This window comes from Pseudorca crassidens, chromosome 14, assembly GCF_039906515.1.
Source record: "Pseudorca crassidens isolate mPseCra1 chromosome 14, mPseCra1.hap1, whole genome shotgun sequence".
Lineage (NCBI taxonomy): Eukaryota > Metazoa > Chordata > Mammalia > Artiodactyla > Delphinidae > Pseudorca > Pseudorca crassidens.
In genome coordinates, this window is record NC_090309.1 from 32,046,936 (window position 1) to 32,069,937 (window position 23,002).

The following is a 23,002-nucleotide window of genomic DNA, read 5'->3' on the forward strand; positions in this document are numbered from 1 at the left end:
TTTGTGTGTGTTTGTGTGTGATGTTCCCTGCTGAAAGCCCAGGAGAGAAAGCAGAAGCTGGAATGGGGCCTTGAGGCTGTGGCCTGATAGTATGCAGTGAGACTTCTGTGTCGTAGCCTCAAGGGAAGTCTTAGATTTCTACCCTCTACCTAATTTCAAGCTTGGGTATTCAGCTGTCAGCAGGGCAGCTGGACCTGTACGTGCCTTAGGTGTCTTAAATTCAGTAGCACATAATAGGAATGTTTGATAAAAGTAATTTGTCTATTTTGGTGTAAGTATATGAAAGCACTTAACACGAGGCCTGGCATATAGTAGGTATCCAAGAGGTGACAGAGAGTGTTTGAGAAATATTTTGACATAGTCAAATCTTTCCCTAGGTCCCCTACCTCTATTTGTGTGCCTCCACTGCTCCCTCAGGCTAAAGAAACAGGGAATAGCAACATGGATTCTACCTTTATGAAGTTGCCAGTTTCTTGTGTGTGGCTTTATGCTCAAGCAAGAAGTGTGTTCTGCTCCCACATATTTGAGAGCAAATATATCTGGATCTAGGGATCTACTTGAAACTGCGTCGCAGCTGAAAATGTTTCAGTGTACACTAGCATGGCTGGTCACTTTGGGCAACTTTCTTGGTAGGGACCTAGCCTGAGAATCTTAGTGGGGAAATCTGAATCTCTAGGGTAGTCATGGTATAGCCAAGGACAGCTTGTTGGGTGCAGGCATGGAGAAAGGGATAAGGTAAGGGGCAAAAAGGGCTCATCTCTGTGTCATTTTCTGCTCAAAGGAAGATGTAGGCACTCATGTACCAGGGGTAGTGTTCTGGCCTGCTGTAGCTTGTCACCTCCCTGTGAATGAGTCAGTCTTGCTCCTGGCTGCCCCGTAAGGCATTTGGGGTTTAGTAGGAGATATAATAGGGAATCTAAATCAGATAGCCTTGCTTCAAATCTTACAGATCTGCATGGAGGAAGTATGCCTCCCAGGATGTTTCCCATGTGCTGCAATAAGAGGAATCCCATCCAGATCTGTGGGGGTGTCCCTCCATCCGTCTTATGTCCACTCAGCTTATCACGATCTTAAGCTTTTATCCCTTTCATCCTGTCACTGTCCTGCCTTCTGGGAAGAGCAGGGAAAAGGGTGAGGGAGGATGGGAAGAGTTAAAGAACTTGCGGTGTATGTAGATTTGCTGTCGTTAAATCCTTTCTGGAACAAAGTGTAGATGTGGAGAGGGGGATGAGTGAGCAGGTAGGAGAACAAACACATGCTGCCTGTACCACTTACCTGGCACTCAGCCTGGACCCTTGCTTGGTATTATCAGTCTCTTTCTGTGTTGTTTCTCTTTCCCATGTAAAGCATAAGCATGTATACACATGTAATTTCAAATCAATGGACCCATAACTTAATACTGTTTTTTTAAAAATAAATTTATTTATTTTATTTTTATTTATTTTTGGCTGCGTTGGGTCTTTGTTGCTGCGTGCAGGCTTTCTCTAGTTGTGGCGAGCAGGGGCTGCTGTTTGTTGTGGTGCGTGGGCTTCTCATTGCGGTGGCTCCTCTTGTTGCAGAGCACGGGCTCTAGGAGTGCAGGCTTCAGTAGTTATGGTGTACAGGCTCAGTAGTTGTGGTGCAGGGGCTTAGTTGCTCCGCAGCATGTGGGATCTTCCTGGACCAAGGCTCGAACCTGTGTCCCCTGCATTGGCAGGCAGATTCTTAACTGCTGCGCCACCAGGGAAGCCCTGGTTTTTTTCTTTAATACTGTTTTGTAATCTTTTTTCACCTTTTTTCCCAGCTTCATTGAGATATAATTGATGTGAACATTGTGTAAGTTTAAGGTGTACAGTGTGATGATTTGATACATATATGTATTGTTAACTGATTACCACAATGTGGTTAACACATCCATTACCTCACATAGTTACCTATTTTTTGTGTGTAGTGAGAATCCTTTTTCATTGGATTATGTGTTATAGACATCTTTTCAGTAAATACAGAATTAATGGCTGAATTATACTTCCATGTGTGGATATACCATAATGCATTTTATTCTCTTAGTGTATAATCTGTTTATCTCATCTCTAATCAATGATGCCTTCCCCGACCCTCTTACTTAAAGTTGTGACAACCTTCCTTTCCTATCTTCCTTCTCTCCTTTACTTTTCTTTATAGCATTTAGCCCCACATGCCATACTACATATTTTTCTTATTTGTTTATTGCCTAACACGCTTCATTAGAATGTAGGCTCCATGAAAATAGGGATTTTTTTTTTTTTTTTTTTTTTACTCTGCTTCTCTGTAACTAGAGCTTAGTACCAGTTCCTGGTACCTAGGTGGTGCTCAATAAATATTTGTTGAATGAATGAATTTGTTGGATTTTTGGTGTGCCTGTTGGGATTTTTATTTGTAACATATTTGTTATTATGTATATTCTATAGTAAATACCTTGGTAAATAATCTTTATACACTTGTCTATGTATCTCCTTAGGATAAGTTTCAAGAAACGGAATGGCTGAGATAAAGGATATATGCACAGTTAGAATGTTGATTCATGAAGCCAAACTACCCTTAAGAATGTTAACTTATACTAACAGTGCATGAGATTGCCTGTTTCTCCATATCATCAGTAACACTGGCTTGTGTGTTTTTTGTGTTCCTCATCTGACAGGTGAAACATTGTCTTGTCACTGTATAACATGGTAGTTGAGAATGTGACTCTGGAGCTAGCCTGATGGGACCTGAATTCTGACTCAGCCACTTACTATGTGACCTTGGGTATGTCATTTAACTTCTCTGTACCTCAGTTTCATCTTTGGTAAAGTAGGGATAATGATAGCACCTATTTCATGAGAAATAAATCAGTTAATCCAAGTAAAATGCTTTGAATAGTAACTGAGACATAGCAATTATGATTTAATTTACATCATATTTAGTCATTAAATATGATTTAATTTACATTTCTTTGAATATTAAAGATTAAACATCTTTTCAAATGTATTTTGGACAGATGTATATATTTTTTGAATCACTTATTCATGTTATGTCCTTTGCACATTTTCCCAGTAATATTTTCTTAATAATTTGTAAGAGCTAAAGTGTTGATGGTTGTATATAGTGCAGAATTGTTCCCAGTTTGTCATTTGTTTTTCACCTTTGTTTATACAATTTTTTATCTGTCTGCAAGTTTGACATTTTTAAGTAGTCAAGATAATCTTTTCCGTTATAGTTTTTGCTACTAGTTCAATGTTTAGAAAAGGCATGCTTCCCTACCTCAAAATTATAAAAATAGTTACCCATTCTTGTTGAGTACTTTGCGTGGGTGTGTATTTTTCAATCTTTAAATTTAAATCTTTGATTCATCTGGAATTTATTTCGATATGAAGATAGCAGTTGAGATCTGGTTCTGTTTCTTTTTAGTATGTCCCAAACCCCTTTATTGAAGGAGCAAGAGCAGGAGCCTTGAATCTATTCTCCCCTCCCCCAATTTGAAAGTAAGCTATCCTAGCTATAGCAAGTAGCAAATCTCCATTTTAGAGAATGAACTTAATATTTGGACTCAGTCAGTAGTCATTCATTTGTTAAACTATGGGATGAATATGCTGTGTAAAGCAGTTTGGGATCAGAACTCACAGTTGATTCTAAATGATGAGGCTGCTGGGCTCACTGGTGCAGCTTCTCTCCTGGCTCTGGAAGCTCCTCCTAAGTGGGTCCTAATTTGAGGACTTCTTTGATGGGGCCATTGTTAGTTTGGAGTGATAAGTTCTCTGTTGTTCAAAAAACAAATGATGTGACTGTAGCAGATATTTCCTCACTCCAGCCTAGGTGTATTGATAGGGTATTGGTAGAGGGAGTGTTGAATGGTAATAAACCCATTGTGTTCTAGCTCTGTCCTCATCTTCTCTTTTTGGAACTCTAGTCCCACCCAGTTTTTTGCCTCTGACTCAAGATGGAGGGAGGATGATTCTTATACAACAGAGCATCCACATATTTCATGGCAGCTACTATCTGCCAGAGATAATGAAGAAAGGTAGCTAACTCATACATGGCATATATTATCTACCAGGAACTGTTCTAAGCATCTTATATATATCAACTCTTTATGTGGTAGGTGCTCTATACTGGGTTGCATAGTGTCCCCCTAAAAATTCATATCCACCTAGAATCTATGAATGTGATCGTATTTGGAAATAAGGTCTTTGTAAGGTATAATCAAGTTATGATGAAGTCATAACTTGATTGGGCCCTAATCCAATGCCTGGTGTTCTTATAAGAAGGGGGAGACACTCACAGAGGAAAGATGACCATGTAGAGATGGAGGCAGAGATAGGAGATACGCTGCCATATACAAAGAATGGCAGGGATTACTGGCGACCACCAGAAGCTGGAAGAGGCAAGGAAGGGTTCTTTCCTAGAACTTTCAGAGGGAGCATAGCCCTGCTGACACCTTTATTTTTGAATTCTAGCTTCCAGAATTGTGAGAGAGTAAATTTCTGTTGTTTAAAGCCACCTAGTTTGTAGTATTTGCTACAGCAACCCTAGGAAACCAGTGCACGCTATTATTATCATCTCTGTTTTCAGATAAGGAAACTGAGGCCCAGAGAGGTCAAATACTTGGAAAGCTCTTTAGGCCACTGCTCTGCTGGCTCGGCACTCACTCTGAAGCTCTTGCTATTATTCTTATCAGCTCTTCACCTTTACCACAGCCTTCCCACTTCTGGTAGTGCTGAGGCTGAGCTGCTCAAATAGCTCCTTTCTCTAACACAGCAGGCTGCAGCATTTCCCCGTCCTTGCCCACTTTACACCCTAAAGCAGAAATGCCTCTCAGGAGGCTTCTGGTTGTAGCCCGATCATTTCAGCAGGTCTCTTCCTGACCCCACCCCTCCAGGTGAAATCAGGCGTTTTTTTTCATTCCCTTGTAATGTCAGAAGTGTCAGTGACAATTCAGGGGAGGGTCACCAAGTTTCTTCTGGCGACTGTTTTTATGCTTCCCATTTCTGGCCCACTATATTTCCTAGAATTCCTGTCAGTAGACAGCTCAAGTCTTGTTTTCCTTTGGAGATTTCAGGATCTCACACATAGCTCACATGGCACATGTCACAGTTCATGGCTGTGAGCAGAGAAGGAACAGCTTCATGGTAGCATTGGCTGCGAGGGCCCTGGTCACTTGTTCTCGATTAACTCAACCCACAGCAGTGGCTCTCTCCCCTGCCAAAAAGAATGGGAGGATAAGGGTATTATTTGACCCAGCTCATCTCCCTGAACAGCACCTTGTCAGCCGTGGTCTCTTCTGCTGGCATCCCAGAAGAGGTTTCCTCCCTCTGCATCCCATTGCTGGCTACAGAATCTTGCCTGTTTTCTAATATAGACCTTTTGCTTTGGATCCTGATCTTATTCTCAACTCCTCTCACTAAACTGTAGCTCCGGGAACTCAGGAACCATATCTGTTTTGTTTGCTGCTGTATCCCAGGACTGAGTAAAGACTTGGCACTTATTGGCCCCTGAAGAAATGTTTATTGAATGGAAAAATGAATATTGACCATGAAGCTTTGGAATCCTGGTTTTTCTTGCTTCGTGCTGAAGTCAAGAACCAGATTAAGACCTTTAGAGGCCTCGGGGCTTCCCTGGTGGCACAGTGGTTAAGAGTCCACCCGCCAATGCGGGGGACACAGGTTCGTGCCCTGATCCGGGAAGATCAGTTGCCGCGGAGCAACTAAGCCCGTGCGCCACAACTACTGAACCTGCGCTCTAGAGCCCGCGAGCCACGGCTACTGAGCCCATGTGCCACAACTACTGAAGCCTGCGCGCCTAGAGCCTATGCTCCACAACAAGAGAAGCCACCGGAACGAGAAGCCCACACACCACAACCAAGAGTATCCCCTGCTCACCACAACTAGAGAAAGCCTGCGCACAGCAACGAAGACCCAACGCAGCCAAAAATAAATAATAAATAAATAAATTTATAAAAAAAAACAGAAAAGAACTTTAGAGGCCTAAGCAATAGGAAGATTATGATGTTCCTCGTAATTTTAGCCCTCAGTATATATTTCAAAAACAATATTAAACACAAAATAAGTGTAAGGAAATCTAGCAAAGTATAAGGAAAACCCAGCAAAATTTTGATATTTACCATGGTGACTACCTGGATAAATATAAAATAATTTAAAACATTTGTTATTATTGTTTCTGCTTTGCCAGTTCCCTGAGCATGTGCTGTCAGATAATCCTGCCTGGACCAGCCCCTTCCTTACCTTGGACTTCACCTTCATTTCCTCTTAACTCCATCTGCTGAAGCTGCCAGCCAGCCCCTTTCACCCCGCAGTGGTGTCCAGACCACTGAGAGCCCAGCCTGGGCTATGCTCCGGGCTCCCTGGGGCCTTGCCAAGAAGGTCAAGTAGAACATGCGCACTGCTAAAGAGTCCCTCACAATGAGAACTCCCATGCTGAGTTGTGATTTATAGTCAGCATAGCATTTTGTGCCACGTGATTACACTTCAGCCATTTTTAGTTGTAGTAATCTGCTTCAGTGATCCTGGATGTGGAAAGTCCAGAAATTTTCCTGTGTTCCTCCTTCCTAGATCACTGAGAGAGAAGTCAAGATGCAGGCCCACTTTGCTTCCTGTATTAACATGGGCCTTGTTGAGACCATTCAGTGAGGTAAGGTATGATTCTGGAAGTGAGCCCAGGCCTCAAATAGGCTGTTCCAAGGCTGTGACCCATAATTAAATCCTATTACTGCTTGTTTCTATAGAGTTTAAAATAGTGTTGGAAACCTCCTAGGGAAAAAAGCACCACCGTAACTTCTTGGCTAAGGAAGTAGTGTGTGCTGGCCAGAGCAGAAGAGGTAGCCAAGGCTCCCAGGTTCTATTCTGGACCTGTTGATTTGAGGTGTGACATTCAGCAATCTGAGATGGTGTCCTGTATCTCTGATGGTTTCTCATCTTTACCACAGAGACTGTGCTTGCAGGGAGAGAGGCCAACACACGGATCCCCTGTCCTGTAGGAGAGTTTCATCATTAGAAGTCTTTTCTTTCATTTGAATTTCCACACACACCCCTTTCCCCCCCCTTTTTTTAAAATGAAGAAATATCTCCCACAGAGTTAATATAGGAACCTAGCAATATCGTCCACGTTTTACTTGACTTCATTTTATCAGAATTGCTTTCCTTTTAGCAGTGTGATTAGATTAGCTTTTGTAAGGGATGGGAACTTTGATAGGGTTTAGGAAAAGGAAGGGAAAGTTTGTGTGTGGCACACGCCTTGGACAACCAGAGCGTAACATGAGGGGACCAGGTACACGATAAACTAGATTGGGAAGAACAAACTTACATCCCTGGAGAGCCAGGCATATATTAGATGTCTTTGCATATTTTCTTATTTAATATCATAATACAAATCAATAAGTTATCATTTCCATTTTTGCACATGGGCAAGCTGAAAAAGAAATTATGTAACTTGCCCAAGGTCAGACAGCTAATACAAGGCTGAGCTATGATTTATTTCTCCTCAGGTCTGTCCAATTCCAAAGCCCATGCGGTTTTTATAGAGCTCTTCTGTCTCTGACAAGATGTAAGAAAGGAGGGTGGGGAAAGAAGAGAAGATGGGGAGATACCATCTTTCTTTATCTCACAGTTTTGCTTGTTTAGACGTGTTTAGCCAGAGCATCCTGTTTATAGACTAGTACTAGGTTCTATATGTAGATATGGTGCAACAACATATGTGGGAAAGATAACCAATTGACTGTAGGGGAGGATTAAAAAAAGTCTTTGTTCTTTACCTCTAGGTCTTCATTGCAGTGTAACTCACACTATCAAAACACCACTGGTAACTCAGGTGTACTGTTTAAGAGGCCCTGTCATATCATCCAAATAAAACCTGTTGATGTGTTCCAAGGAATAAGCCATGATGGCGGCAGAGGTGAGGGTGTGGTGTGGCCTTACTGCGTGAACTGGGAGGTGGTGGCACCTGTTATGTGGCTATTACAGTGAATTATTACTGAGTAAACAAGAGATGTCTCCCTTTTGCTTTTTCAAGGGAGACCAGATGGCGGTGGGTGTTGGCCCAGATCCAGGGGAGCCTGGCCTCTGGCTGGCAGAGGAGACAGCTTAAGGGTGTCAGGTGATGGAATAAGAAGAGACAGGGCTGGTCTGTTAAGTGGTATAATTTCAGGGGGCACCAAGAATACGTCTTGACCCTCAAAGACTTGCCTCAGCTATTTGCTGTTGCTTGGAATTCCACAAGTGAAATTTCTTTCCCTTAAGTCTTTTGAGACCCTATTAAAAATGAAGAAACTCCAGGAAAGGGTTTGATTATGAAGCGTCTTGGTCATGTAAGTAGAAGTATGAATGAGTTTATGAGATTGATTTCTGAGAACTAGACTAAGGCAGGGACAGAGAGGAGAAAGCATTGTGCCCCCAGTCATAGTGACGGGAAGGAGACACCACTGAGATTGAGATAATGGCCCTGAGAAGAGAAGTTGGGTTCCTAAAGAAACACCTTGTTTTTTTTTTGTTTTTTTGTTTTTATTTATTTATTTATTTATTTTTGCGGTACGCAGGCCTCTCAGTGTTGTGGCCTCTCCCGTTGTGGAGCACAGGCTCCGGACGCGCATGCTCAACGGCCATGGCTCACAGGCCCAGCCGCTCCACGGCATGTGGGATCTTCCCGGACCGGGGCACAAACCCGTGTCCCCTGCATCGGCAGGCGGACTCTCAACCACTGCGCCACCAGGGAAGCCCCAGAAACACCTTGTTTTCTTCACAGTTTTGCCTGAGGAAAGATAAGGAGCTGAGAGTGGGGGGAATGGAGGCTCTTGAACTCCAGAGGGGATGCTGGGTAGAGAGATTTCCCCACCAGTGTGCTGGATATGCAGTCATGGTGTTATCTGGAGAACAGCTGACAGGCAGAATGTAATAAGGAGTGTAGAACCTTTGAGTCTGTGGTTTGCTCTGATGTCCTCAGACAAGACCATCACAGATCTTAGGAAGCAGGAGGCAGCTTCCCATAAATGATGTAAAATGGTGGCGCAAAAGAGGCCACCGATGACAACATGGGCAGGGTACTTCCTCAGTGGCCGCTGGTCACAGACAGCTTTTGGTCTTGATTTCCCAATGAGCTGTGCTGCGATAGGGCTTTACCAGAAAGTAAATAAGCCTTGTCCAAAGCAGTGACAAAGCACTTAGGGTATCCATGCAAAGTGCAGTTCCCTCTTGTTCTCTAACTTTGTGGAGCCAAAATAACTAAGCCAGAGGTGCCAGCATAGCACCTGGGATTCAATCTTCAACTTTTGTGGATTGAATTCGCTACTGGTTGACTGTTCATCTTTCATTTAGCAGTGCTCCCAAACTGCCTTTGTGATCTGAATTCTCACATCTTTCCTCCCTCAGGGAGTCTGACAGAGACAGCTCAAATCTCAGTGCCTTTCCCAGCTCCTCACAGTTGGGTTCATGGATGCCCTTTACCCTCAGGCTTCAACTTCTACTTTGTCCACATTTCTACCCTAAGTCTGGAGCATTTTCTTTGGATCAGACTTTCGGCTTCATTCAGGCCTCTAAGGTTCTCACTTCTTTCAGCACATTTTCCTAGAGAACTACCTGAAGAATGGTCTCTACCCCTCACCTCCTAAAGTTTGACATAATGTGAACCTCCTTCCTTACTGGAATCAGCGCAGTTCTTTGGAAATTTCTGGATATACCACACCCCTACCTCTCTTCCCAACCACCTTAGCCTCATACACAAGATCTAGTGATGTAGCTGGATCTGCTGATCACCAGGATTTTGGAGCCAGTGCCCCCAGCAGGGAGGAACTCCTGGGCATGTGCCCTGAGTGACAGTTCTGTCCACCAGTCTCTGCCTCTCCTCCATCTCACCTTTTTTTTGGCTTTTCCCTGAGAAGGACCCCCTAGCCCTGTCCAGGACTGTAACCCTGCTGTCAGCCCCTTATCAGGGGCTATGACCTTTGCTTTCCAATCTCTTCTGGGCCAGGTCCCTTCTCCGATACTAGAGACTTTTCCTACAGCTACGCTTTGGTAAGTAGAGTTCTGCCCATGCACTGATATCCCAGTGTTGACCACCTTGAACTCTGTCTACTGCTCTCTTTGGGCTGATTGGCTGTCTTGCTGGTCTGTACAGCTATGCTTCTGGAACAAGGCTCTTAGGCTTAGTTGAGCCCCTGTCCTGAATTTCATGTTAGCTCTCCAACTGCCTCTGCCTCAAAAAGAGCTTTTAATATGCATTTATAAAGCTCCAAAAGGGAGATAGAGAATATAACATTTCCTAGACTTATTTAACTAGAAAACCTTTTTTTTTTCTGGCTGAAGAAAATTGTTAAAATCTGACAGAGTATGGTGCTTGGTGGAGCACAGTTTTGGGAAGTACAAGGCTTTATCCTAAAGGAATGGACATCAAATGGAGGAATTCCAGGTAAAGGTAATGTGACAGTCAGTGAAAAAAATTCTTTGGGGATAGGAAATGTCTCCTGGGACTCCTCATTCAACAAGTGCCCACTGAGCGCCTGCTGTTTATGTCTCTGCTGGAATCACACCATGTGTGTGACTACTTAACTGTGTGTCTGCAGAAGGCCGGCTCTGATCTGGAGTGGAGCCCAAGGTGGAGAGGGAGGTAGGGTTGCTACATTCTTTCTCCCATGTTTAGGTCCTCTTCCCCTTTCCTCCAGTGGAAACAGGAAATGGTGAATGGGGTGATGCCATCATGGCCACAGATACATCAGCTTTTGGATCCAAGGAAGGAGGGCTTCTCTGAGGCTTCTTTCCCTAGGTTTGACCTCTTCCAGGATTTCTCTAGTACTTTTGGGCACCCCATCTCTCCCACTCTGGGACTGTTCATCTCCACGTTAGTCCCAGTTCTCACTGCTGGTTCAAGATTTTGATTTTACATATGGGCATCAGTGCCAAGTGGTATGGAGGTCATTTTTATGGAATGGGTGTGACATTATAAATTTTCTACTTTGCCTATGAAATCCCTCTTCTTTTATAGCTCATGGGCAGTCCAGACTATAATAATTTTTTTCAGTCCTTCAGTGAAGATAAACCCATGTCTGGGAAGGGCAGTCTTGCAGCCATTTAAATCTGTCAGGGTGGGTGACTAAGTGCCAAGGGCATAGCGGGTAACCAAAGTGGAAGCCATCACTTCCTCTGAATGTCATTCTCAACCAGGACAGGAACAGATCCCTTGAAGCAGATAGAAGTCACTAAGGCTCTTGACTAAGGCCTTTTGAGACCCTGGTATATGGATCTTTCCTGTCATGAGTGAGATCTTTGTTTGGCTGATCTTAACTCAGTTGGCTTGAGCTAATCATAGAACAAACTAGATGGAAAGGCTCAGCGTTGAACTTTCCCTTAGGTATGGTGTTCTCTGAACATCAGCAAATAGCATCCTCCCACCTTAGGGGCCTTGGCCTGTGACAATTGTCCATTTCTGCCACTTCCTCTGAAAGACCATGGTTTTAACTGTGAAGATCAGTGAGTGAGTTCACTTGCAGGAAGGTGGAAAGAGGGCTTGAAATGGGCATTTAGAGATCTTAAATAGAGCCAGCCAGTTACTTGTTCATTCTATAGGTGTTTATAATTATTAGTTTGTCTATAACTGCAGAAGGCTTACTTTCCCCAACTAGTCTTTCCTAACAGGCTCCCTACATGAAGACATTTCCTAAGATTCTTTCCTTAGACCTGTTCTCTCCTCCCTCTATAAACTGTCCCTGGGTGATGTCATCTGTGCTTATCAAAAACTCTCAGATCTCTATCTCCAACCTAAATCTCTCTTCTAGTTCCTGACTCATGATGACCATACACTATTGATATTATAACCTGGGTGTCTTAAGCCAGATTACGTTCTTCATCAGCCCATCCTCTTCTCCCTATTCCTGCATTCCTTCCTGTTTTTATTCCTCTCACTTTGTTCCTTGATTCAGGAGCATCACCATCTAGGTTGATTAGTAAACTTGCTTCTGCATCAGTGTCTTGCACTGTTCCACCACCAAGAATGTAATAGGCTCTGAGTGTAATATAAGATGTTTAGGATGTGTGTAGGTGGCTTGTTTCTTTTCTTTTCTTTTTCTTTTCCTTTTCTTTCATGTAATTCTCATCTGCATGGCATGTACAGTTGAATTCCACAGAGAAATTAACAGATAGAAAAAATAAAGGTTAATCTGAGGTTTAGATTTTAAGTAAACTGGAAATTCTGGAAAGGAAACATCTGAGGGCTAAAACCTTGGGAGAAAGCTTCGTGGAAGAGGTGAGAGTCGACTGAGGACACCTTAGGTGGGGTAGGGACTGCAAGACCCCTTTGGGAGCATGTGCAATGGTGAAGCGACAATCCTCAGCTTGTTTCTTGTGCAAGCAGAGTGATCAGCACCTCCTCTACCAGCTACTTCTGTTCATCACTGTTGTACCTCATGCAGTTTGATTCTGTTTAAGAGGTTCTGAGAATTGAATATCATAGTGTAACACATTAGTTAGCTGGAACCATCTTTTCCCTTAAACTTTTGGCTCAAGGTGTCATTCTGCAACTTGTGGAAACTCTGATTCCTTCACCCGGAATTCACCAGTTTCTTGGGAGCTCATGTATTTATAGTCACTGATTTTGATCTCTTGCTCCCATTAAATTAGTTCAGATTATAGACAGTCTTATTGTCTCAAGAATGCTGTTCCTGTTTCCATCCACATCGAACCAGATGGTAGAACTCAGATATCTCACAGCTTAAAGCCTTTTGTGTGTAGCGGACTTTATTAAAGTTTGGGTAATGGAGAGTATTTTACATTGCAGCAAAGTAAGCAACTTGAATTCTCATACTGGCTATCCCTTTCCCTTAAAGTAATTTGCCCACCTTTCCATTAGGGATTCATTAATATCACCCATATATGTGGCCTTGGTGTCTCTTACAATCTTATCTTTCTTTCCTTTGCAAACCTTCCTCACTCTATTGCCACTAAGCCTCCAAATACTTCTTACTTTATTATGCAAAGCAATTGAACTCTAACTTCGCCTCCCAGGTTCACCTCTGTATATCCAAGGTCCACTGAAGGGCTCTGCTGAATAAAAAGCTCATCTACTTAGCCACACAAAGGATTTGTAGAACCTCTTATGTGTTCTTCTATATTATCTTCTCTCTTTTGGAAGTATTTCTTGTTTTATTTTATTTTATTTTATTTTTTTATTTTTTGCAGTACACGGGCCTCTCACTGTTGTGGCCTCTTCCATTGCGGAGCACAGGCTCCAGACGCGCAGGCTCAGCGGCCATGGCTCACGGGCCCAGCCGCTCTGTGGCATGTGGGATCTTCCCGGACTGGGGCACGAACCCATGTCCCCTGCAACGGCAGGTGGACTCTCAACCACTGTGCCACCAGGGAAGCCCTGGAAGTATTTCTTGTTTTAAATAGCATTTACTACTTCTTACCCCAGAAATGGTTTTGCTTTGAAGGATCTCTGGAGGGAAGGTAAGAGACAATGTAAATATAAACAGCAACCTACATAAAACCTATTGTGGGCAATGAAAAAACTCATCTAACTGGGAAGAAGAATTCTTGTTGGGGAGTAGAGCTCAGATTTGAATGACCCAAAACAGACTTAGGTTTCAGTGGCAGATGATACTGTTTAGGACAAATGGCTAACCATTTAAAAGAAAATCTGTCACCTTCTAGTAAAATAAATTTTAGATAAATATTTTTATTTTTAAAATTATTATTATTTTCATTTTATTTTACTTTTTAAAATTATTTTTTATTAGAGTATAGTTGATTTACAATGTTGTGTTAAAGATTTTTACATAAAAACTAAAGTGATAAGTGTACTAGAAAATAGTTTTTTTAGTGTGGTACCAAAGGCAGAAACCATAAAGGAAAAAGTGTGGTGGATTAGCTTAAAAAAAATCACAACAAGTACCATAAACAAAATAAAAAGTAGGTGTCAACTGGTTAAAAAAAGTTTTCAACATATCTCTAATGTGTACAAAGCTCTTACAAATCAATAGGAAAAAAACACAAAAAGAAAAAGGGAAAAGTCATGGAAAACTAAATATGGCCAATAAAGCATATAGAAAAAAGCTGTTATTTATAATCCAGAAAACAAACAGAAATGAAATATCATTTTTCAACTGTTAGATTGACAAATATTAAAAAGAAGAAAATATTTATTACTGTCGAGGACTGGAGGAAACAGGATCTCATACTCTGTTGCTGGGAATAAATATTAATCCATTCTCTCTGAAGTTCAGTTTTGGCAATATGTAACAGATTTAAAGTACACATGCTCTTAAACCAGCAATTCAACTTCTAGGTATTTATCCTAAGGGCAAGTGTACAGAGATGTATGTGTGATGATATTTATTACAGAGTTTATAAAGCAATCAAAATAGCCATTGATAGGGGATTGGTCAAATAAATAGTGGTATGTCCATACAGCGGTACATGAAGTAAATGTATAATTATTATCACAGAAAGATGGCTACAGTATATACATGAAAAAATATATAGCATATGAACCTATTTCAGTTGAGATAAATATAGCCATAGCTGTGTGTATATATTTTAAAAATCATACAACACATTGTTAACAGAAATTATCTTTTCTAATTCAGAAAAAGAAAAGCCACTTTAAAAAAATAGGGGACTTCTCTGGTGGTGCAGTGGTTAAGAATCCACCTTCCAATGTAGGGCACAAGGGTTCGAGCCCTCGTTCGGGAAGATCCCACATGCCTCAGAACGACTAAGCCTGTGCGCCCCAACTACTGAGCCTGTGCTCTAGAGCCTGCGAGCCACAACTACTGAGCCTACGTGCCACAACTACTGAAGACCGTGCACCTAGAGCCCGTGCTCCGCCAACAAGAGAAGCCACCTCAATGAGAAGCCTGTGCACCACAATGAAGAATAGTCCCCGCTCACCACAACTAGAGAAAGCCCGTGCGCAGCAAATAAGACCTAATGCAGCCTAAATAAATAAATAAACTTATTTATTTAAGAAAAATAGGAAATAGATTCTGACTTGAGGGTGGTAGGTGGACTGAAACCAGACAATTTTCTTTTAAACCTTGATGGGCTAGGTAATGAATAGTGGTGATAAAAGTAGGAAGGTTTTATGGTATGAATGCATGAAATGAATGAAATGAAAAATGAGGTTAGGGAAACCAGTTAGGAATCTATAGTGGCAGTTCAGGCCTGTAATATGAAAATAAGGTGTCAGCTGGGGTAGGCAATGGGATTATAAGGAAAAGAACCAATCTGAAGGACATTTCATAGAAGAAACCACTAGTCTGGTAGTCTGTCAGGCAGGAAGAGGATAAAGAAGAAAGAATAACAAGTCACTGATAATGCCAAAGTGTTTGCCCTGTGAAGTTGGAAAATTACTCGTCATGACAAGTATGGGGTAACTGGAAAGGAGAACCACTGTTCTAGAAGGGGAGACAAATTTGTTTCTTGGAGTTGAATTTGAAGGGCTAGAGGTATATCTGAAAAGAAATGTTCTTTAGGGTGGGGATTCCCATTTAGAGAAAAAGTTACCTGTAAAAATAGTGGTAATAGGTAGGAGTGGGAACTCTCTAGATTTGACACCCTTGAGATTCTTGAAGGAGGGGTGGGTCATATCTTGGTTCTCCCTTTCCTGTTGGCAGTCTTGGCAGACTCTGGAGAGGAGTGTGACATTGGTCTCAGTTGGAACCTGAGAGTAGAGCTTGAGGAGAGGTAGGATTGGGCAGTAATCATAATAAAACAACAGCCACAGCATTATTTTAAAATCAATCTGCCGTTTACAAAGGCCATTATATACAGCAGCTTATTTAACACAATCCTGTATACGATGCTTTATTACTTTACTCCTTACTAGAACTGAAGTTCAGTTAGAGAATTAGGACTCAAACTAAGGTATTCAGGACTCAAATTCCATTTCTCACTTCTCTACTCTCCATGTCTTAGAGATGAATTTTCCAAGGAGGGAAAGACTAGAGCAAAAGCTGTAGCCTGGAGCTAGCAGTACCCACAGTTAAGAGGTGGGAGGAAGAAGAGAGCCAGGGAAGACAAGTCACTCACAGTCACCGCCCTGTCCCCTGTCCCTTGTAGGCCCTGACATTCCTCTAACCAGAGAATGTTGGATGTTCCATAGAATTCAAAAGGAAAAAAAAAGTCCTAATCTATTCATAAATAGCTTGAGGTGTTTTAAGTAAGGTTGTCTAGTTTGGTTACAGCAGAGTTAGGGTTGTAACTTAGTGGTTTATTGAATTCTGGCTTCATTCTTTTGAGAGCAATACAATAAAAACATATTGACTTAGACCTATGAAGGAAGGGTTTGTCTGAATTAATTATATGAAAAAAAGATTTTTTTTGTGAAGTCATTAGGTTTGTTTACTTTTGGAATCACATGGTTAACTCACTTGTGTATGCATTAGCTTGTAGAGATCCTAAGACCTGTTTTTTGTTTTTTTATTTTTTTTATTTTTTTTTTTACATCTTTATTGGAGTATAATTGCTCTACAATGGTGTGTTAGTTTCTGCTTTATAACAAAGTGAATCAGTTATACATATACATATGTTCCCATATCTCTTCCCTCTTGCGTCTCCCTCCCTCCCACCCTCCCTATCCCACCCCTCCAGGCAGTCATAAAGCACCGAGCTGATCTCCCTGTGCTATGCGGCTGCTTCCCACTAGCTATCTACCTTAAGTTTGGTAGTGTATATATGTCCATGCCTCTCTCTCGCTTTGTCACAGCTTACCCTTCCCCCTCCCCATATCCTCAAGTCCATTCTCTGGTAGGTCTGTGTCTTATTCCTGTCTTACCCCTAGGTTCTTCATGACATTTTTTTTTTCTTAAATTCCATATATGTGTGTTAGCATACAGTATTTGTCTTTCTCTTTCTGACTTACTTCACTCTGTATGACAGACTCTAGGTCTATTCACCTCATTACAAATAGCTGAATTTCGTTTCTTTTTATGGCTGAGTAATATTCTATTGTATATATGTGCCACATCTTCTTTATGCATTCATCCGATGATGGGCACTTAGGTTGTTTCTATCTCCGGGCTATTGTAAATAGAGCTGCAATGAACATTTTGGTACATGACTCCTTTTGAATTATGGTTTTCTCAGGGTATATGCCCAGTAGTGGGATTGCTGGGTCATATGGTATTTCTATTTGTAGTTTTTTAAGGAACCTCCATACTGTTCTCCATAGTGGCTGTACCAATTCACATTCCCACCAGCAGTGCAAGAGTGTTCCCTTTTCTCCACACCCTCTCCAGCATTTATTGTTTCTAGATTTTTTGATGATGGCCATTCTGACCGGTGTGAGATGATATCTCATTGTAGTTTTGATTTGCATTTCTCTAATGATTAGTGATGTTGAGCATTCTTTCATGTGTTTGTTGGCAGTCTGTATATCTTCTTTGGAGAAATGTCTATTTAGGTCTTCTGCCCATTTTTGGATTGGGTTGTTTGTTTTTTTGTTATTGAGCTGCATGAGCTGCTTATAAATTTTGGAGATTAATCCTTTGTCAGTTGCTTCATTTGCAAATATTTTCTCCCATTCTGAGGGTTGTCTTTTGGTCTTGTTTATGGTTTCCTTTGCTGTGCAAAAGCTTTGAAGTTTCATTAGGTCCCATTTGTTTATTTTTGTTTTTATTTCCATTTCTCTAAGAGGTGGGTCAAAAAGGATCTTGCTGTGCTTTATGAGAAGACCTGCTTTAATGGGTAGAAAACCAGAAGTCTCATAAGTCACTGCAGTTTTCCAACTGACAGTCATATTTATGGGATTAAATTATTTACCTAACCCATCCTGATAGCATAGACACAAAAAGCAGTTATTTCCTGTCAGAAGTTCGAATCAACAGGGTCCACTTTAAAGAGGTTCTTAGGCAATTGCCAGACTGGTGTCCGCTAAGAATCTTGCAAGGCATCCTTGCAGCCGAGTGCTTGGAGCACAGTGGGCAGTAATAGTGCTTGGAAACTGGGTGAATGAATGAGCGCGTGAACAAGTGAAGGACTGAAGGAATCTTTCTCCCCAGGCGTGTTGAACTGTATGAAGCATTCTTTCCACAGCCTCACACTATAGCTTGGCTGGGTGGTTTGGGGACAAGTCTTAGATTCTGTATTGGCAGGGGGAGGAAGTGGGGGCACACCATGGGAAGTTTCTGCTCTGTGAGCTGGTGACTCCATAGAGAAGGGACATTTCCAAAACCAGTATGCTGGTGTCACTTGAGTCCCAGTCTCATGATCTTTCCTCCTAAAAAGGTCAGGCTGCTGAGGAAGTCTCTGGAGCAAGTAAGGAGGCCCATGGAGGTAGGAGATTTCCTGTTGGCAACCTGGATTTACTCAGAGAAGGCAGCTACTTTATAAGACCTCTGTAGAGGCTGTCCACTGCCTTTGCTCCTCACTGCTTGGATTCTTTTTTTTTTTTTTTTTTTAACATCTTTATTGGGGTATAATTGCTTTACAATGGTGTGTTAGTTTCTGCTTTATAACAAAGTGAATCAGTTATACATATACATATGTCCCCATATCTCTTCCCTCTTGCATCTCCCTCCCTCCCACCCTCCCTATCCCACCCCTCCAGGCTGTCACAAAGCACCGAGCCAATATCCCTGTGCCATGCGGCTGCTTCCCACTAACTATCTACCTTACTACGTTTGTTAGTGTGTATATGTCCATGACTCTCTCTCGTCCCGTCACAGCTCACCCTTCCCCCTCCCCATAACCTCAAGTCCGTTCTCTAGGAGGTCTGCGTCTTTATTCCTGCCTTACCCCTAGGTTCTTCATGACATTTTTTTTTTTCTTAAATTCCATATATATGTGTTAGCATACGGTATTTGTCTTTTTCTTTCTGACTTACTTCACTGTGTATGACAGACTCTAGGTCTATCCACCTCATTACAAATAGCTCAATTTCATTTCTTTTTATGGCTGAGTACTATTCCATTGTATATATGTGCCACATCTTCTTTATCCATTCATCCGATGATGGGCACTTAGGTTGTTTCCATCTCCGGGCTATTGTAAATAGAGCTGCAATGAACATTTTGGTACATGACTCTTTTTGAATTTCGGTTTTCTCAGGGTATATGCCCAGTAGTGGGATTGCTGGGTCATATGGTAGTTCTATTTGTAGTTTTTTAAGGAACCTCCATACTGTTCTCCATAGTGGCTGAACCAATTCACATTCCCACCAGCAGTGCAAGAGGGTTCCCTTTTCTCCACACCCTCTCCAGCATTTATTGTTTCTAGATTTTTTGATGATGGCCATTCTGACTGGTGTGAGATGATATCTCATTGTAGTTTTGATTTGCATTTTTCTAATGATTAATGATGTTGAGCATTCTTTCATGTGTTTGTTGGCAGTCTGTATATCTTCTTTGGAGAAATGTCTATTTAGGTCTTCTGCCCATACTGCTTGGATTCTAAATCAGGAGTCTCTCAGGCGCATCCCTGGCTTTTGCTTACCCAGCCTGGCCCTGCCCTTTGGCTGTGTGCCATTGGTGATTTTATTTTAGCACTGCTGGAAATTACACCCTCTACAAGGGTAAAGCAAATTGGGAGGTTCTGGTACTGGCTCTAGAGGGACTGGGGCCTGTCACCTGGCCCTGCCCTGTGTTTCCTGGCATGCTTTCCTGGCCGGCTTTTTACCCTTACACAGTCCTCCAAGCCCGTATTTCTGCCTGGGTGAGGATTAAAGACTGGCTTCTTCAGCAGGACTGTGGGGGCAGGAATCAGTGCTTTGGAAGAAGCTTCTGACACCAATCTCCATGTTCTGCTTTAGGAGAATTATTGATTTCATACAGATGATCTAACAGTTACATTGAGGGTGGTTGGGGGACGAGGACATGGAGATTCTTCATATCCACAAAAGGATTTACCACTGGGTTTCTTTAAGCACTGAACCTGCTTTTCAAAATCAAATTTGATTTTCATGCTTTAAATAATGTGCAGTTATTTGTATCAGAGAAAAGCTTTTGAGATTTTCTAGGCAGACTTCCTTGTTTCAGAAATGAACACACTTCGGGAGGTCCGGGAATGGCAAAGCCGTGCCTGTGCCAGGGAACTGAACACTCAGATCTTGTGAAGGGGCTGAGGCAGAAGGGGCAGACGGTGTGAGAGGGCGTCTCCTTCCCTCCTGGAGGAGCGTCTCTTGGGCTGTTTTTCAGGTGAGGCAGGGAAGATGCACTCCTTCCCCCAGAATGCCCTGCTCACATCCCTCAGATTGGGTAATTCCTGCCTCATTGACTTCTACCTTAGTCTTTTCAGACTGAACACCAAATGACATGGTAATGCCTTAGTATTTGATATTTTTAAGGTACATTTAAATAAGTGAAAACCTAAATTACAGGATGTGAATGACTGAAATGTAACTTTGTGAAATTCAATGTGTAAAAAAAGCCTAATACTAAGCAAAATGTCAGTGGAGGATCTTCACGGGGCCTGATTTAATTGGTTGAGTAGATCTATTATTAGAATTATCCAATCTATAATAATAAGCATTCATTTATTAATTATTTATTAACTGCAGAGAGTTTTATGATAATTTGATATAAACTGATAGGATATGACAGGTATAAGACTAATGCTGTGGGAACTCAGAGAGGAGAGATGATTTTTACCTTTGGATCTAGAGAATCAGAATTTTGTGAAAACACGTTTCTTTGTCTTAACACTTTAAATGATCTTGCTTATACCTTAGTCAGAAGTAGTGTTGATACAAAGGAAAATCTGTTCTTTTCATTTATATTATTAAAGTTCTGAATTAATCGCAACACAGTGTATTTCTTTTCACCGTGTTTCTTTGCTAATCTCTAGAGCAGTTTTCCGAAGAGCAGACCGTTGGTAAATAAGAGCAGTCCACTCTCTTTTATTAGATAGTATCTCTGCAGCTAGCAGATGGAGGCAAGGGTGTGGACCCCATCAGGGAGGCCACTCTTTCAAGAAGCTTGTCTGTGAAGAGAGGAGAGTTGGTGAAGGGGGAACGCAGGATCTAGGGAGGGTTATTTGTTTTTTGAGACCCAAGCATGACCTTGTGCAGTGGGGAAAGAGCTAGAAGAGAGGGAGAAGTTGAAGACAGAAAAGAGAAATAAAAATTGTTGAGCAAGGCTCCAGGGGAGAAGGGTCTACTGTATCCTAAGAATCGGTAGAGAGATTAAACTTGAACTGAACAAAGGACAAAGCCATCGCTGATTTTAACTGCATCACCACCACATCACCATTTATTGCTTTCCTACCTTTTGCTAGTACTCTCTTGAGCACTTTACAGGCTCCAGACACGCAGGCTCAGCAGACATGGCTCATGGGCCCAGCCGCTCCGCGGCATGTGGGATCTTCCCAGACTGGGACACGAACCCGTGTCCCCTGCATCGGCAGGCGGACTCTCAACAACTGCGCCACCAGGGAAGCCCTCTTGAGCACTTTTAACTCTCATTTGATAGGGGTGAGGGATGTGATGGGGCAGAGGGATTTGGTATTTTGAGGAGACAGTTTCTTTCTGTTGGGCTTTGTTTTCTCTGGGCAGAAGAAATTGAAGTCATCTGCTGGGAGCAGGTGGGATAGTGGGGACAGTGGCATGTTTTTTAAAATCTGTTGTGCCAGTGGCTGTAATCTGCAGACACGGAGGAGGACAGCTGAGCCGTGCTAAAGACCCAGCTAATATTGGAGACAGTGACTTTCTAGAGGAAGTAGCCCTCATGATAAATGATTGCTTTAGCAGTGCTCAGCAACTTGGGGGTTAAAGCAGAGGACATTCATATTCAAACAGGAGCTGTGTTTTGTGGGGTAAGTGGAAGACCTGGAGTAAGGGGAGTCTCGGATATTGGTAGTAGAGTGGTTGTCTACTTGACTAGAGAAAGAAGTGAATCTAGGAGAGGACTGATAGGCAGCAAAGCGATGAGGGGGGTGGGTATCGAGAGGCTGGAAATCTCAATGAAGTTGAAGAAGAAACTGTAGAAGACAAGACAAGGAGAGGTAGAAATATAGGAGGATATAGGAGACCATGAGCAGGCAAAGGTGTGACTTGGAGTGGAAAGGCAGACTCTGATCAAGGGGCCAAGTCCTTGATGACCAGGAGGTCAACAGCTTACAGAAGTGAGGAGGAGCGTTGTTGCTTGGTATAGGCCTCAGCAAAGGAAGGATTTTTTTTAAGGTTATAGGCGTAATGGTGTTAAAGCAGCATTGAGACAGACCATCTGTTTCTCCTTTTGGTACCACTGGATACTGAAGGATGATTTTATGGCAGAACCTTCATTGTTTAGAAACCAAGTTCCTTAAGGACTGTCAGGTTTCAGCTAGGGGAAAGGAGGCCAGAACCATCTTTTAGGCCTGTCTTCTGCACAGCTGGCCTAAATACTGTGGAGTTTCAGTAGTGGGGCGGCAGGTAGTTCTGGCCAAGTGGGATGGCCTCCACAAAGTATTGGACCTGTAGGCACAGTTTGCAGCAACAGGGACTAAGTACTCTTGCAGGCAAAATCCGATTTGGCCACCAGGGTTTTTTGAACTGTTCAGGATCAGATTGGGGCCAGTGCTAATCATCTGTGAGAGGCTGAAGGGAAACTCTAAAGGTTTCTTGCTTGAAACTTTAGGAGTCATTTGACTCTTGAGCCTTTCTGTTCCTGTGGGGTCTGGAATGTATTTTTCCCTCCACAGTGACAGCAAATAGTGCCCTAAAGCCCACATTTGAAAGGGTCTGGAAATACTCAGATTATTGTTTATAAAGATGTTTTTGGATTTTCAGTGGCTCAGGATTTCTTTGACATTGTTAGTACGTGACTCCAAACATTTAAGAAAGAAGCCTCCAAATAGATGAAAACGAGCAAGCAAGTAAAATCTTCACAATTCTTTTGCTCCTTCTTAACTTGATTAATTTACACCGCCACCTTGGCTGTAAAACCAGACGTGAACAGCTCAGAAAATGATTGCCTAACCAGCCATTTCACCACAGGAACCTACTAAGCACAGCTATGTGGCCCCTAGCAGAAGAGGCTGTGTGGCTCAGAGCTTGGAATGCATTGCTCCCATGGCAGTACTTTCCAAATTGTTTG

At 42.3% G+C, this 23,002-nt stretch overlaps 2 long non-coding RNA genes across 26 annotated transcripts in view; one reads left to right on the plus strand and one right to left on the minus strand.

Moving 5' to 3' along the window:
• The window catches only part of LOC137206133 (uncharacterized), a 116,388-nt gene that overhangs the window by 62,130 nt on the left and 31,256 nt on the right, over positions 1-23,002 (plus strand). For 21 of the 25 annotated variants that reach the window (XR_010934470.1, XR_010934454.1, XR_010934458.1 and 18 more), the window contains 3 exons: positions 2,657-2,763; positions 6,564-6,642; positions 7,769-7,902. This is a non-coding gene — a long non-coding RNA (uncharacterized lncRNA). The remainder of the gene's footprint in view (positions 1-2,656; positions 2,764-6,563; positions 6,643-7,768; positions 7,903-23,002) is intronic. The other 4 variants (XR_010934453.1, XR_010934472.1, XR_010934467.1 and 1 more) reach the window with 4 other exon arrangements.
• Positions 1,412-6,606, minus strand: LOC137206134 (uncharacterized). The gene is made up of 3 exons (XR_010934477.1): positions 6,237-6,606; positions 3,619-3,752; positions 1,412-1,684 (listed from the first exon to the last, which is right to left on the minus strand). It is a non-coding gene; the product is annotated as an uncharacterized lncRNA (long non-coding RNA).